The sequence below is a fragment of the Cupressus sempervirens genome, chromosome 3, assembly GCF_028749045.1.
Source record: "Cupressus sempervirens isolate cs-2001-9-10 chromosome 3, ASM2874904v1, whole genome shotgun sequence".
NCBI classification, from domain to species: domain Eukaryota; kingdom Viridiplantae; phylum Streptophyta; class Pinopsida; order Cupressales; family Cupressaceae; genus Cupressus; species Cupressus sempervirens.
In genome coordinates, this window is record NC_143120.1 from 67,211,111 (window position 1) to 67,229,067 (window position 17,957).

Genomic DNA, 17,957 nt, shown 5'->3' on the forward strand with positions numbered 1-17,957 from the left:
GTCTTTGAATGTAACACTAGATTCTTTGACATGATAACTGTACTTATGTTATCACAATGTATGATAATAGTTTTGGTAAACTCAATTCTAATATCCTTCAACATATACTTCATCCAAATTATTTGATTACAATTTTTTCCTACTACTACATATTTTGCCTCTACTATACTTTGTGAAATGTAGTATCATTTCATGCTTAGCCAAGAAACCAATCTACCTCCTAAGAAAAATGCTCCACCACTGATGCTCTTTCTATCATCTACACTTTCAATGCCTTGTCTCATATGTAGTCTATTCATTGTTTATATTGATGTATTTAATGCTTCTCTCAAAATAATTTGATACATTGTTCTCAAACATCATCACTCTAGTTATTTCAATTACTCATCTATTCCTTCTTTCTGACATCCCATTTTGTTGTGGTGTCTAGGAGCTGAAACCTATCTCTTTATACCATTATCCTCAAAAAATATGTTAAATGTTTATCTCATTTTGGTTTTTACATATGAGTGCTAGTAGACTTAAATTCATTACTTAACAATACTTAGTGCATGCTGAGCATAAGTTGTTAGATAATGTATATTGAGAAAAATATATAGTATGTGCTAAGCACCAATATGTACTGAGAAAACACTTAGTGTCAAGTCACTCTAGTGACAAGCAAGATAATTCATGATAAGTGATTTAGATACTGAGTGAACAATGGATGTTAAGTCATTCAAAGGTCAACTTACAACATTGAAGATATAGTGGAGATCAAGCATCAATAGCTTCAAGTGTTGAGTAAATAGTTTTAGACATAGTTTTTAATAATCAAACAAAATCCTATGTAAACTATTTTTGGGCTGACTTAAGGATTGTTTTATGATTATAGAAGATAAGAATGAATCTACATTGAGTATCCCTATGTAGTTCGTGCAACCAATTAGATAAAGGGATGAATTAAGTGACAATATTTGTGAATCAAATTTTTTGATTCCTACCTAAACTTAGGTCACCTAAGTCTTCTTAAGGAGGAAAAACCCTAAAATAATAAATGTGTGAAGAGAGAAGTTTGCATGCGCAAATAGAGCATTCATGGTGACCAAGGAGTTGTGAATGAGATATGAATTGTGTAATTAGTTAGAGAGAATAAATGAAATAAGAGAGAGGATATAAGTGATATATTTAATCAGAAAGAATCAAGTATAAATTAGGAAAGAGGTGATCTAATATCTAGAAGAGAGGTGCTAACTAAAGAATCAAGGTTGAAACATTCTAACAAGTGAATCAATAAAAATATCTTAGTAGAGTAGTAATAGTAGGATTTTAAAAATCCTTTAGTAGGGTGCTTACTTTATTGTAAGTTGAAATCCTCTAACCAGGCACACTTTTAGTAGGGTGTTGAAATCCTTTAACAGGGAAAGACCCTAGAGTCTTTGTAAACCTTTAATAGAGTAGACCTTTCATAGGATAGATCATAGTTTATGATCAAAAAATTATAACCTTCATTGGATATGTTGGCTTCTGATTTAAGAATTTTGAAAATAACCAAGAAACCAGACCAATGCATCTAAGGCTAGAAAATTCCTATGACAGATACACTTGACTGTAGTCTTGGGCCAACTATAAAGCATAACTCCTTCTTCACTTCAGGCTTTTGCAAGACCTAGGTGGGTTAACCTTGAGGTTTTGATATATGGTACTAGTGCAATTTATACATAAATCTAAACTTGATAACAACATATGAAACCCATTTGATCTTCTAATACTTATGCAATGACATAGGAATGAAATAACTATAGATCATAACCTATGAAACCATAAGCTAAGTGAGGGTTAATTCCTTTTAGCACACTACAAAACATGAAAAATTGAATTGATTTGATTAAAATAATTTGTGCAAATGACATTCATATCAGCTTGCATCTGACTTAGTGAACAATGCCTTATCCATTGCAACATAGAGTCATTACCAGTAGGAAGACCTAACTTAATTGCCTTACAATTAAGTTTATCAACTGAAATTCCCAAATTCCATTCTTATGAAATATCCCCTTTATACACCCTGAAACTTTATCAAAACATTGAAGCATTTACTTAACTCCTTGAGTCAAAAGAAACAATAGATTTGATACACAAGTCATCCAAGATGTCTTAAATCAAATGAACCTTATTCACTCAATTAAAAAGCTAATAAAATATGAAGAATTAGGAGACAAAATAAGAAAACCTAGATAATTCATTGTAAATACCCTTTTATATTCATCTATGGGAAGTCTGAATACATAAATTGGTAACTCTAAATGAAACTCAAGATACTTCACATTATCTAACATCAATCTCTATTTATCTTAGAATAACAACACATGAAATGAACTAAAAATCTACACAGAAGTGGATGTGTGGCCTTCACTACTAGAGCTCATCTCAATAGACAGGGAGAAAAACCATCAAGAACCTTGGTTTCACAGTAAAACATTGGAAACTTGTTGGTATCATAGAGAAAATTGCCAACCTCTTCAATGAAAGAGAGACATTACATATATAGGATCAAAGAATTCAATCCTAACCTAGAGATATTTTCATTTTCCCTTTCATTTCACAAAAATATTTAATGCTTCAATCATGACTCCAATTTCAATCTCAAAATTTAGCTTAACTGAAAAACAAATATCCATCATAACTGAAAATTGGAGCCAAATTATACCAGAATGGCATAATATTCTCAAAATCAACCCAATAGACCTTTTACCATGTGTTTTTACTATTCTTGTAATTGCATTTTCAATTTATGCCAATTTCATTGAGAAGCCCCTAGAAACACAAATTTGCCTATAGAGCGAACCAACGAAGACCTGCTCAAAATTTTGCCTTAGAAATGGATAGTTCATCTCTTCCTAGATCCAATGGTATATTGAAGTACCTATTTTGGAAAATAAATGCATCTATGGTGACCATTTGAAATTTAGGCTCTTGTTCATGGCTTTGCATTAAAATTGAAAAATTTAAAAGATTTATATAGTATAAACTATATAAAAACTTAAAAAATTCAAATCTTTAACATTAACATTTGAAAATCTACATTGAAATTTCTATATTTTGAGTTTAATTTTTAATTTTTGCCTAATCCACTAATGCCACATGTCAAATCTTGATTTGCATACAACCTGGGTAGGTCGCACACAACAATATTCATTTCAAATATTTTAATTTTTCCCTTAAGTGTACCACTGTGAACCTCAAACCTTTGCTTTACGTCCATATGGAAAAGCCAAATTTCATAGCATCAGGACCCTTGAAAATTTACCTTCCAATCATATGCTAAAAGCTTCTTGCATAGCATTGTAATGATCAAACTTTATCATTATGCTCTTGCACTTCATCGTTAAGGTCTTTACATTCACTTCATAGGCATACGACAGACTCCCAGAATTCACCACGTGGCAATTTCCTCTACAGAGTTAGGGTCAAAATTTATCTTTGGTCACTGCTAGCTATCCAGGTCAAACCCACCATGGAGCTTGAGGCTTCTAAAAGCTGCATGTCTTGTAGACACTTAACTTTCTCAAGGCTTTGTATTTAAACAACAACAAATCCCTCCCACGATGAATGTGGGATATATCTTTTTAACTTTATCTCTTCTTTGCACCCCTTTTTTTTTCATGTCGCTTCTCCCCTTGTTTGCATGGGGCTCTATGACTATGGATTCTCCAAACTCCTCATTCACATGTGATTGGAACATATGCATTTTCACCCTTGAAACGTTTTGGATCAATGCCTCCAAACACTATTTTACCTCCCCTTCCTGGTGTATTTCTGTTGTTGGTGTAGGTTGCCCCTTCATTCTTCAATGTGGGGATTTCCTCTTGCAAGGCATTGATCTTCCCTACACTTGCCATCTTAGCCACTTCTTTCCTTTATTTGTTGGTTGCCTTCCTTTGACTATGGCTTCTTACATGGTTACCCTCTATTTTTGTCATGTGTGGGCTCTTCCTATCTCTAATCCTCTACATTTGTTTGTTTACTATTTTTTTTAATAACCTACAATTTAATAATGCCTTTCTCCTGGCTTGGTGAGCAAACAAAGCATTAATGCATGGTGCCAAGAGATGTGCATTGTTTTTGATGTCTTAGGCTCTAATTCTCCATGCATGTTTTGATGTGGGGAATCTTCTTTAATGTGGGCATTTGTTTCTAATATTTTTCCCTCTTCCTTCAATGGCTTCTTCATTTCACATTTTTAAGGAAAACCAAAGATTTCCCTGCTTTATTGCTGTGAGTTGCTTCTAGGCAACTTCCTTTGGTGAAATTCATTTTCTTGTTATGATGGTGCTTTTTCATTTCCACCTTGGCAGTGCTCTTTTCTGTGTATCTCACTTATGCCTGTCTCCTTTTAACATGTTGCCTTGCCTCTCTTTGGCTCCTACCAAGTCTTAAACAAATCTTGAATCAACTCTTGCCGATATGCTTGAGCATAGACTAAACCTACACACTTTGTGACTTCAAGCCAATTTTGTGAAGCAATAACAAATGCTATGGAAGGGCTAGATTCCTCTCCATTCTCTAGATGCATAACATCTTCCCCAAAAATTATGGTTGGTATATCACTCACTAAAGGTATCCTCCAGCTGAGAGCATCCAAAAGCATGGTGTTTCTTCCACCCATCTTTACATTAATCTTTAGAGAGACATTAGCCAGGTAATGTCTACTTATTTTAAAAACATACTTTTTCAAATAGCATTGAGATATTATGCCAAGATTAGTTTCACATATTCTTTTCAAATCTCCATATAATGACCTATTGTTATCAGGAAAAATGGCTATAACCTCTAAGCCTATTCATTGCCTCCTTGTAAACATTTTTTAAAGCCCTATCCACCTGTTTAGGAAGTGCATTAAATATTGGAATTACAAGTTCAAGGTTGAACACCATGCCAAAGATTTGGCACATTTGAGCCAGCTCATGACAAAACCCATGGGCAACAGTCTCCTGAACACTTCGTGAAAAGTTGATGGAAGCCTAGTGGTTAATTGTGTCTCCATTCACCATTTTCTTATTCATAATGTTCCACTAACCAACTTGAGGTAGGAAATTTTTTTCCTTACTAGTATCATGATATTTCAACTATGGAGCAAGGAGGATTCAAGCTTTTATAGAGGCAAGCTTGTCACTAATTTTTATATCAAATTACTTTGCATAAGGATCTTGATCATAATTGTTATGGTAAACAATCTGTAAGATGTCCATTTCCCTTTATGTATTTCTTGAGTAATTCAGAAATCTCCCAACCCAAAACTTGCAACATATCAATCTCAAACATAGTCTTGGCAATCTAATGAATTTAGTTAGGCCCCAAAGTAGGTTTGACTAAAACAAATTCATTTCCAAACAAGTAAATTCTTGAAATTGATCCACTAAGATGTTCAAACTAACTGAAATCAAAATCAGGCATTGAATTATCCTTAAAAACTCATTTTTTCCCTTTACTGCTAATTGTCATTTTATTGCCAAAAGGTTCTTTGACTGGCCTTAACAACTAATCCAAACAGATAACCCGACTTTGGGAACTGACACACTAATTCTTTGTTCCACATATTCTTACCCTATAAAATCTTGTCTCATGAGGAATTCTCAGTCAAAAGATATTGACTGTCAAAGTTACATTCTTAGAACTACCCACAAGAAAACATGTTAGAAAGCAATAAATCACATTTGGATTTGGCTTCAAAAATTGGGTAAACTGACACTTGGGGAAATGAAAACTGGGTCATTGATTCTCTGTCATGAGGATAAAATGAATCTATGATTTGGACTCATGATGAATAACATGATGCAAAAGAAAAGTGGTCAAAGTGGGCTACTCAAAAATTGCAGACTGGAAACACTGACAACAAAATCAATTTTTGCAAATAGAATGGACCTGTAAAAGTGTGCAGATGGATTCATCAAGATTTGAAAATTGGCACACTTAAATTATTTTTAGAGGAGAACACAGTGGTGCAATCCATTCAATATCACCTTCATAGATTTTAAATTATGACATCACAAAGAGGGGTACTAATCAATTTGTATTTCATGACACCAGTAAAACTTTATAAATTGCAAACAAAATCGTGTTTGAGAACTAATCAAACAGATTCATCAGAAGCTCAAAATTTAAACATAATATGTCTCTGACTTCTAGAATGCAATGCAATAGGAATTTCATCATTTTGGTCAACTGGATCAAAATTATAACAAGTCAAACAGAGCTTCCTAGAATTTAGAAGTAATTGCATCAGCATGACAACAATAAATGAAAAACTTTGAGGGATTCAAAACCTAGCCAAACAAATTTGAAATGGCTCAAAATATGAAACATAGGCTCTAGGTATGGATACTAAACGGTCCCAAAGTGGTGAGTCACAAAACATCACTAGGTGCAAGATATTCACATGCAAACATGGCCTCCTTCTACTGTTTGACACTTAGGTGAAAATGTAGATTTGATAATTACTCAAAATGTGACTTCACAAAAAAGCTTGGAATGTTAGTTTATCAATACAAAACATGTGCATATGTTGAATGGAAGGTGTTAGAAACATTAAACACCTTATGGGCTTCAAATGGGCAACTGGGTACATGTGCACGAAAATCATTCATAGAGGCTTAAAGTGATCCAAAATTTGGGATAGACACTCAATATGGGAATGCAATTTTGAGTGCCATCAGGATATACTTTGCAAATCCAATACTAAAGATTTATGCGTGTCATCCCCACCCTAGTTTACCTTCTCATTGGAGGGTTTCTGGGTAATGAAATATCTTGTGCCATATGTGTTATTTGTTTCATGCTATGGATGAATATGTTTAGTTTGGTATTTTAGTTTACATGCAAATTGTGAGATGGATGTATGGTGAATATTTTAATGGCTAAATTTTTGACATACTAATTCACCTCCCCCTCTCAAAGTTTACTTTCCCTATTGTTATTCCCAACAATTTGTATCAAAGCCTTGTTCTCTAGAAAAGAAAGATTTGTAGCTTTGAGGAAAGATCTTGAAAATGGAAGTCTACAAGTTGGGAAAAGTCATTGAGAACCAGAAGATTGAAATCCATCTTTCCCTACACCAAATCAATGAAGAAAGAGATGAATTGAAGCACTCATTAAAGAGAAGGAAATATATTTATATTGAGGAAAATGACACACATTACTAAGAGGAAGACACTACTGAATTGTTTGTAGATGGAAACTTAAGTGAGTTTGATGCAGTAATTTTAGATTTGATGGAAAAGAATGGCGTCCTAATTGAAGAGGTCAAAAATGTTAAGATAGAATGAGAAGTACAATCAGTATTGCTATGTGAGGTGACCAAGTAGAAAAGGAAAGATGAGGAAGACAAAGTCAAGATTGAAGATGACAAAAGGATACTGATCAAAAAATTGGAAGAGAAGACATCAAAGTACAAAGGATTGCTAAAATGCAACTAGAAACAATGAATCAAGTGATGATTTCCAATCATGAATTGAATGGAAAGGACATTGAGATTAGAACCCTGAAGTTATAGAATGAAGAACTGAGGAATGGCCTAAGAAGAGAAAAAGAATTTATAGAAATTTACAAAAAACCCAATGAAGCCATCAAATACTTTGAGAAATTGATGAGATCTCCTAGATCTAACAATGATACTACTAGATTGGTATACACAAGGACTAAGGAAAGAGAATAATCTAAAAGTGGCGAACAAAGAAACAACAAGGTGAGAAATACAAATCCACTTGTCATAATTGTGGAAAGTTAGGTCATAAAACAAATGTTTGCAGGATTAGTAATGAAAATTAGAACCCTAATAAAAAATTCATGGGTTACTATCATAAGTGCAACAAGTAAGGACATCAGGCACATGAATGCAAGACCAAGACTTCAAGCATACAAATAGTTTAATAATATTGCCACAATTATTAGAAGTATGGACATAAGGCATATGAATACAAATCTAATGCTAAGTGGATATCAAACAAATAGACAAAGGGATAACACAATGAAAAATCCTATAATTGGGATTACAATACAATGTATAGTTGTCACTATTGTCAAGAGTATGGACATGTTGTTTAGAATTGCATTAGAACACATTTAAAAAGTGATTACGGTAGATGATTGAGTGAAACTACATGCTTTATCTATTTGAAGACTGTCACATTAGTAGAAACTATCCAACAAGGTGAAAAGCACCAAGTAATGAATTCAATGAAGGGAAAGAGAAGGTTGATGTTGAGAAAGTCAGAGTGCAGATGAACAAGACATGAAAGAAAAAAGAAGATTGTAGCACATCAAGTTTAGATGAGGTCACTTCATCCAATGGATCTAGTGATCACATCACCCTCAACTAGGCAATCAAAAGGTATGTGAGACTGATATCTCAATGATATATTTTACATCAGTTGCAAGAGTCTAACTTTTGAAAAGATTGATATGCATCAATAAAGATGAAATGTATTGATTATAACCTGGAAGAAATCTATAAGTTTTATTAGTTTTCATGTTGTTGTCGAGCATGAAAAGTTTCACAATTGTTGTTGAGTGAAAATGAAATTTCAGTTGATGTCAAGCTATTAAGGATGATAGTATTGGCTGAAATCATTGTTGTTGCCAAGCATAGTAGAAATTATGTGTAAACCAAGTGAGTTGAAATTTTTGTGGTAGCGGAGTTTACAACTATGTAAGCATTGGGCATTTATTGCCAAGTTTTAAGGGTTATATAGTCAAATTTTGATTCATTTTCATTCATTCAAGATCAAAGAGAGCACAAAGAGAATAAGGAAAAATAAGGAGAAGGATTCAAGCATTTTTGAAATGGATTCAGTTGCTACTCGTCACCAATCATCATATTCATAAGGTATTTATCATGCACTGAGCTACTCTATTTGAAATATCACAAACCCTAGTTATTTAAATGGTGTTTAGATCTTCTCTTGTTGTTAGGATGAAAGGAAAAGAGGTTTTAAATGTTCAATTAATAAGTAATGAGATTTAAAAACCACCCTTCTAAGCTATTCCTAAGATATCATACAAGGGAGATCCTACTAGTCCATTATCGATGATACTACTACAGGTTTTGATGATACAAGATGTTAGACGCTGCTACACTTGTAAGGTTGGAAGTATTGGAGACATGGAAATTAGAGATCTATATGGAAAAATAAGTGTAGATGGAGTGTTGAAGGAGGAAAACAAAATTGTAGAGGAAAAAGGGTTAACCCATACCCTAGATTTTCCAAATGTATTCAAAATAATGGATTAAGATAGTACTTAGTATAATACATGATCACTCTATATGGTTGGACAATGGCCCTACCAAGATCACAAAAAGGATCATCCAATGAGTAAAAGGGTATCCTACCCTAGATAGACCCAAGATCATGCAAAGTGATGCTAAGGAGATAATTGAGAAGAATATAGGGGTTATATGGAACAAAAGAGGAATGACCATAGACACAATTTCAGATCCCCTAATTGCATTTGTAGTGAGAACAATTGCTCAAAATTTCTTTCAATCTAGCAAATTAAACTACATGTCTTGTATGGCTATGGATTCAGGCTAAAAGATAGTGAAGAAGGACTACTCTTATGACCTTTCCAAGTTACAACTTCAATAATTCTTAGAAAACTTGGGGGCCATAAGAAAAATAAAGAGTTCATAATGAAGATTTGGTTCACTACTAGTTTTCATATTATTCTATGTGCATAACATATTTCCTTCATTAGGAAAAAATTCTTGGAAGACCAATAGGTCTATTGTAGTTTAGATTGGAGATTTCATAGAGAAACTTGGGGACAAATTTGAGTCATTAATGACAAGTTATTTTGAGGACTTTAAGAAGTCTATGAAAGAAAGATTGAGGATACCAATATCACAAATGGAGAAATATTATAATGATGTTTTCTTTCTAGATGATGTTGATCATATATACACATAATAAATTGTTCCAAGGGTCTGATGGCTTAGGCCATTACCTTATGAAATCAATGTGGATGAGGCATCAATAACCATCAGAACACTATTAGCAGAAGAAATAGACAAGAGTGCAACCTCATTTGGAAATTATGAAGAAGCAAAATCCATAATCACAATAGACTTGAAGACAACTTTTGTAGTGAGAGAGAAAAACTAAATTATGAAGAAGCTAAAGTAAAGATTTGGTGAAGGGGGAGAAGAAGAAGATGATGATGAGGATGAGGATGATGAATATAATCAACCAGCCCAAGCCCCACTTGCACTTACAAAAGGTCAATGAGAGGACCAAGAAGAAGTAGAATATGATGAAGGTACCAAGGAAGAAGAAGTCGAGAAAGCACCTAAGCTAGGTGAAAAGAAGATGAGAAAAGCTAAGGAGCTAGTAGTGAGAAAAATAAAGAAAGTTGTGAAACCGACACAATAGAAGCCATTAGTATCTATTACTAGAGCTAACATAGGGGAAACTACAAAGAAGGCACGCGAAGTTGAGAATCTTAAAGGAAAAAGAGCTATTGCAGCTACAAAAGAGGACATGCCTAAGAAGAAACATAGGAGAAAATATATAGCTCTAGCCGAATCAAATGAGGAGAGGACAAAATCAGATGACAACACTCAATTACAAGTAGTAAGCTAGATAGTCCCTCTTATGATTTGGACAACTTGTGTGATAATATTAAGAATAATAGAGATTTATTAGGGTTCACACATGTTGAGTTTGATAAACTTGGAAAGTTAGATATGAATAAGGTGAAAGAGTTTATATTTAAGATGATGGTCACATTTAAGAACACTCCTATTGATATTTCCAACTCATTACCCAAAATTTTATATGACACAGTTGAGTATAGGTGGTAATATAGTTTAACAATTGAAAGAAATATAAGGGAGACTACTCTAGCCATAGTAATGCTAGATTTGGACAAGTCATCAATGACTAAGATGACAAACAAATACAAGGGGATATTTGATCCCAAATATAGAGCTTTTAATATTTTGTAGAATAATATTAAGGAGGTTTTAAAACAAAGCACCTAGATATGGAAAGTCATCTATGGACTAACAATAGAAAAGGCAACTTAACAAGCACTTGAGGAGATTGGTGAAGAAAAAGATGATCAAGAGGTAGTAGAGAACACTAAGGATGTATTTGTCAATGATGGAGATAAAGGAGGGATTGAGAAGGAAGAAAATGAAGAGGCTATAGTTGAAGAAGATTAGCAACAAGATCAGAATGTACTTGAGGTACATCTACTGATTGCCAGTCCCCCTCACATGGACCAAGAAAGTCAATAGGATACAACAAAGTTAAATGATGTTATTGATAACATTGTGTAGAACATTAATCCTTTGATAGAGGATGATTTGAAAAGGATATTATAGGATTATACTTTAGCTTCTAAATTATGCACTAATCTTGTATTAGTAAGCACATACGAGATTGATAAAGTGTCAACATAGCAGAAGAACACTGTCACATCTAGTATACTCCCTACATCTATAGAGACAAAAGCTACAAAAGGACTATAGGGTGTCACCATTGACACACATGTTTCAATACCCATTGTAGTATATTAAGTGAAGGAAATAGTGACATCAGATGTTAGCATATTAATGTCAAATTCTTTAATACAAGCATTTTTGACAATTGAGCAAGATGGGACACAAGTCCATATAGGTCAAGAAGTCAATCTTGCACCTATCTCATAGGCACAAGGTGAAGTTTTGACAAAAGAGAAGGAGGATAATAGGACTAAAGAGTTAGTTTTGACTACAAAATTGAAGGAACAAATAGAAATTTAGACATTGGTTACCCTACCAATCTTTGCGTCCCCTATTCCTAGTCAAACTCTTCATAGGGAAAGTGTAGATGCTACACATTTACAATCATCAAGGCCTAGTCATGCTATATCTAAGGTTGGAGAAGCCACATCTTATGGATATGTCAACTTATATGAGGTGATTTAACTTCAAAAGTTTGATCTTGCAACAATAACCATAGAAGAAATGAGCATACACTAGTGCATTTCACCCTAAATCGTGACCAAAAATTGTGACCAAGTTTTTTAAATGGGTTGGTTTGTCGCATTATAAAGAAAATTTTTGTTTTTTTTTTTAATAACATGCCCATGTTGGTCATAATTGTGACAAATTAATTATGTTAGAATTGCGACACACACGATAGCATAAAACAAAAAAAAGGGCAAAAATGTAATTCACATTTTATTTGGCGAAGCTGCAAGTTCGGTCTCCATCAACATTGGCGCAAGGGAAGCTATGAGTCTGGTCTCCATCAACATTGGTGCAAGGGAAGCTATGAGTCCGGTCTCCATCAACATTGGTGCGAGGGAAGCAAAAAAGTCCAGTCTCCATCAACATTGGCACGAGGGAAGGAAAAAATTTTGGTCTCCATCGAAAAGGGTACAAGGGCACGTCTGCTACAAATCATTGACGGGTGCGTTTGATTGTAGAAAATTGTAATAAAAATTTGTTGCGACTTATTGCTATGATTGTAGACTTAAATTTGTGCTTTCTCTTTTGTTTTAGATCTTGTTCTTGCCACCTCCTTCATGCTCCGATCACATGGTATTTTAAAGTTTTTTTTGGGGTTTTTTTTCCCACTTTTTATGATATGCAGTGTATCATCTCATTAGATTCTTCACTCATACTATGCAACTTTCCATGAACTGCCTATTTGGATTATGTTCATGATCTCAACTATTAGGGGAAACTCTTCACACTCTATCTTCTCTTGACTGTGCAGGGTTCTAGAATTTTGAACGCTTTTGATCTCCTTAGGGCTTGAAGAGCCTTATCTTTATCAAGTCTTCTTCCTTTGAAATGGATGTCGTCTAAATTGACACTAAGTTTCTTATCAAACACAATTGGATACTTTGCATAATTCACACTAATAGAAATAGCAACACCAACTACTTGTTACTCTGCAAGGAAAAAGTGAGCATCTTCTGCACCCCTTTCACAACTTTCATGCAATCTTTTGTGTTTATTACAAAGTGCACTCCACTATGATTTGTCTTGATAGAAATCCTCTCCTTGGAAAATAACAAGCTTTTTCATTCTTTAATAGGGCTTGACTACTATTCTATTTATCCCAGGAATGCCATGTAAAACTCTCTGCCATATACTAACATATTCAGGCTATATTGTGTTTTTTAATGGATACTTTTAATGGATTTCTACCAAGCCACTACTTTAAGAATATGCTCTCTTTCATCAAGATTACTTTCTAGGAAAGTTAGTAAACTTTTTATGCCAATACTTCAATTAGAAATATGCTTTCTTGTTCAGCAACACAAAATCTGCCTTGTCTTCATAATTTTGTAAAGTTCTATGATGCTCATCTTGCAAAATCAACCTTGACATTTTTAAAAATTAATTGAAACATAGTGCATATTCCTTGTTCATTGTATCATATTTCATTATTCCACAAAGTTTTTCTCATGATCAAATCATACAATTACATAGCCTGACAGTTCCTTAAATCAAATTAGCATACATATAGAAAAAATGCATAGAGATGGTAGGTTGTGAAAACAATCATATATGGCTGCAACGTGGGCAGCCTGTATTAATCCTTGAAACCTACCATGTGTATGAGGGCTTGGCACTACTGATAGTTGGCTAAATACATGGAGCACATTCTTTAATTCAGACACTGCTTGACGAACCTCATCAGCAGTACGTTTTTGCTTTTGAAGTGTTGAAGTTGAAAACTTCTGCATGGAAACACCAACATCAAAGCATAACATGTAATTTGAGGGTGCCAAATGTACTGCTCTTAATAATGTTCTTTTACAATCTTGCCACTATTCTGCTTCATAATGTGATCGAGCTAAATATAATAAAATTTGGGTGTCAGTGCCAAAATAGAATTTCCTCAAACAATTTTGATACATTTTCACTGCAAGCCCAAACTGTCCTTGTGCAAAGTAAACATGTGCTAGATTTACCCACACATTAGGCATCTGAACAAAGATGTTTCCTACTATAGCTTCTTGAACCTGTGTGAAAATTTCCTTTGCAATATCAAAATGACCCCTTTCGGCTAGCACAATGCCTGCCCCATTTGCAGCATAGACATTTCCAGGTCTCTGAGCCAACACTTTACAATACAGTTCCCTAGCCTTGTCAAGATGTATTCCCTCCACATCTGGATCCTTCTTCTCATTGCATGAAGCTGCAAAATAATTCTAGTTTCTAAGAGAAATGTCAGCATAAGCATCCTTACCATCTGATACATTTTGTGCAATTTTAATTGTTTCTTTTTCTTTAAGCCGGTCATCTATTTCCAGTTCCAGGTTACCAAGCATGGTAATCACATTTACTGAGGTTTTATCCACCTCAAGTGCCTCCCCAATCAGTTCTAGGCTTAGTTGAATCTCATTTTGAGCCTAAGCCATGGTTGCAAGTCGTAGATATGCATCCACATAATCAGGAAACTTGAACAATATTAGCCTATACAAAAGATTTCCTTTTTCAGTGTCATGTAGCTGTTCAAATAGCCTGGCAAGATTAAATAGTATGGTATATGAAATATTTTACATATTCAACAATGGATGATCTATATTCCAAGAGATCTTTTGTAGTCAAAATAGAAGTTTGAAAGTTGTTGAAAATCTAGTATAAGTTTATGTTGAAAATGGTTCTAATCTTTTAAATTGAATTCACCAAATAAAGTTATTTGAGAAGATGTTTTGTAGTCAATATAGAAGTTTGAAACATAGAAAATGTTATTTATTTTTTATTTGTTTCACAGAAAGATTTTAAAGTCAACAAAAGGAAAATCAAGTGATGAAATTTTGTTCCTCTTATGTTCAATGATATAGTTGTATTATCTTTAATTTTTTAATTTTTTTATTGAATATATATCTTAAAATTATTTTAAATAAATCTTAGGTTCAAATTTATTCAATATTTGATTTATTTTTCAAAAATAAGAAATTGTAACCCACTTGAAGATTTTTGTGACATATGACTTCTAAATGATCCATGAGAATTTAACTTATATCTTGAAAATATTCCAGATTGATTTGATTTACATTATTACATATATACATATATGTTTCTAGAGATATTTAGTTTATTTAAATATGTTGTTGCTTCTAATCTATCTACTGTATAGGTAAAATACTAAAGGTTCACCACACAAAGAGTCTTTTTGATGAAATGATGTATTCACCAAATAAGAAGTATTACCAATGTAGGATGGAATCAATTATTTATTATATCATCCCCAAAATACCTCAATAGGAGACAAGAGGTAGTTGAATCATGAGCTTTCCATTGAGTTCGAAGATATTTTTAGAAAAAAAATATGTATTTTTGGAGAATGGTTAACACTATAAAAGACAAGTTATCTAAATAGATTATTGAATTTTTTGTTAGAAAATATCAACTAGGATAAGATTATAAATCAAGGATAACAACATGATTTGGTATCCTATTTCCAAGATAAAATAGGCTACAAAGAAAGAAAAGTGGTTCACTCATAATATTCTAAAATGCTAATTTGGGTATAAATTGTGTCTTGTTGTCTTTATGGGCTTCATTTGGATGGTCATTAGCTAAAAAACTAGGAATATATAAAGATCAATTAAATAGGGATAATCATTTATAGTTTTTGTATGAGCACATTTAGACTATTTTAAATTAAATATATTGATTTTCCTTTGCATTGATTTGCTATAATAATTTTTTTTGCTTCAAATCCATATAGTAGATTAAATAAAATGTCTCATTATTTCTATATTCACCACTACTTATAGGTGAAAAAAGAACATTCAAGCATTCAAGGACTATTGTGATATTTTTTATGCAAGTTCACAATGTCCAATAGACTTTCAAACAACCAGAATGCTTCATCCCATGTATGAAAGTTTTCATTTATAAAATAGTTATTCTGTGGTATATGAAATATTATATATATTCAACAATGAACGATCTATCGTTCTCTTGTAACATTTAGCAAATATTTTGAATACTTGACTTTCTACAATATTTTGTTACTTGTATGCACATTTTTGGGGAGCCAAATGCCAAAGACGAGCTTGAAATATTTGAATACATTCCTTTTCATACGAGTGATTATGAACATATGTCAAGATAGATTGAAATATACATATATATTTTTATCACACACTTATGTAGTGCACACATTTAGATATGTGTAGTTACTTTTAAACATGTTAATCTAGTGTAACTTATAGAATGTCTAATACAAGTCTAGGTTGAAAAAGGTTATAATTTTTTAATGGAATTTGTCAATTAAAGTTATTTCAGCAAATTTTTTTTAGTCAACATAGAAGTTTGAAACATAGAAAATGTTAGTTATTATTTCATTTACTTCATAGAAAGATCATGAAGTCAACAAAAGGAAAATTAGGTGATAAAATTTTGTTCCTGGGTAGGGCCACAATAATGGTTGCTGTAGACACTTAAAAATCCTTTAGAAAATAAAGTATTTTTATTTTCTGAAAAAAATCCCTGATGACATCATCATTTATTAATTAATTAATTATTTAATTAATTAATTTATTTTTATGCCATTAAATCCCTTTATCTTAATTAAAAATATTTAATTAAGGAATCCCTCCCAAAAATGTTTAAATCTTATTTAAACATTATTTCCTTATTTATTAATTATTTAATTAATAAATTGACCAAAAATCCAAAAATAAATTATTTATTTATTTTTTTTTCCAAAACTTGGTCAATTTCCTTAAGACCACTAACCTCTTCCAAAATCTTCTAAATCCTTCTTTAATTTTGATTAAAGGCTAATCCCATCATTTCCTACCCCTAATCCCAACTCAAAATATTTAATTAAGATTAAATATTAATCCTCATATTTATTAAAAATATTTTAATAAATATTTCCTCAACCTAAACTCTTGAAATAAATAAAACTTTATTTATTTTCTAAAAAAATCTTATTTATCCTCATCCTAAAAGCCTAGACTCTTCTAGAAGATGTCAATTCTAATCCTAAACCCCCCTCTAACCTTGTCACATTCCCTAAACAAGGTTAGCCAACTCCTAAGCTAATCCTAATCCCTCTTCTAATCATGTGCACAACTTAAGCAAGGGTTAAGACTTGCTAACCCAAGCCAAAGTCAATAATCTCATCCTCCTCCCAACCACCTCTAAGCCAAAGTCAACAATCTCATCCTCCTTCCAACCATCTTTATTTATGACCCAACCATCTCTATTTGACCCAACCATCCCCATTTATGGCTCAACCTCCCTCATTACTCCTTTGACCAACCCATATCCTACCCTCTCACATCCAATCACCTTGTGACATGTGTCACCTCCTAATTGGCTTTAAACAAGCACAATCCATGTGCTCCCCTTTGAGTGCATCCTAGCCCTCCCTTACCATCTTGCCATCCTTGCATCCTGACTGTCCATCCTTCCACCCCTTGGCCTATAAATAGAAGCCTCTCCCTTCACTAAAATCATCCACTTTTGAAGCAAACTTATAATGCTATTTTGAGAGCCTAAAAACTACCAAAATACTATTATAATGCTGAAAACCCTCCATACCTTCATTGTTGAATCATTCATCCACACTCATATTTGATTATCACTCATCCATTTGGAGCTTGAGCACATCATGAGCATACATCCACTATCCATCAGGGACATAGCTTCGTCATCATGAGAAGCACTTGAGGAGTTTACCATCTTTGGTCTACTTTCCTCAATTTTGTCTTCTTTGGTCCTATCTTAAGTGTTTATTTGTTTTTTAGTATTGAGAATGCTTTTTATAGATTAGTGTTCATTTTACTCTACTAAAATAGGTGATACAGTTCCCACTTTCCATAATGAAGAAATCAAATGGAAAGTGGGGAAGCTAAATTTTAGGGGCTTCAAATGAAGCCAAATCCTTGAATGAAGGTCCCAAGGGGCTTCACTTGAAGCCTCCATGCCGATATTGGTGTGTGGGCTTTGAATG

At 33.1% G+C, this 17,957-nt stretch overlaps 1 pseudogene; it reads right to left on the reverse strand.

Moving 5' to 3' along the window:
- Positions 1 to 2,576: 2,576 nt before the first annotated feature.
- The window catches only part of LOC149564815 (protein CTR9 homolog), a 28,113-nt pseudogene continuing 12,732 nt past the window's right edge, over positions 2,577 to 17,957 (reverse strand).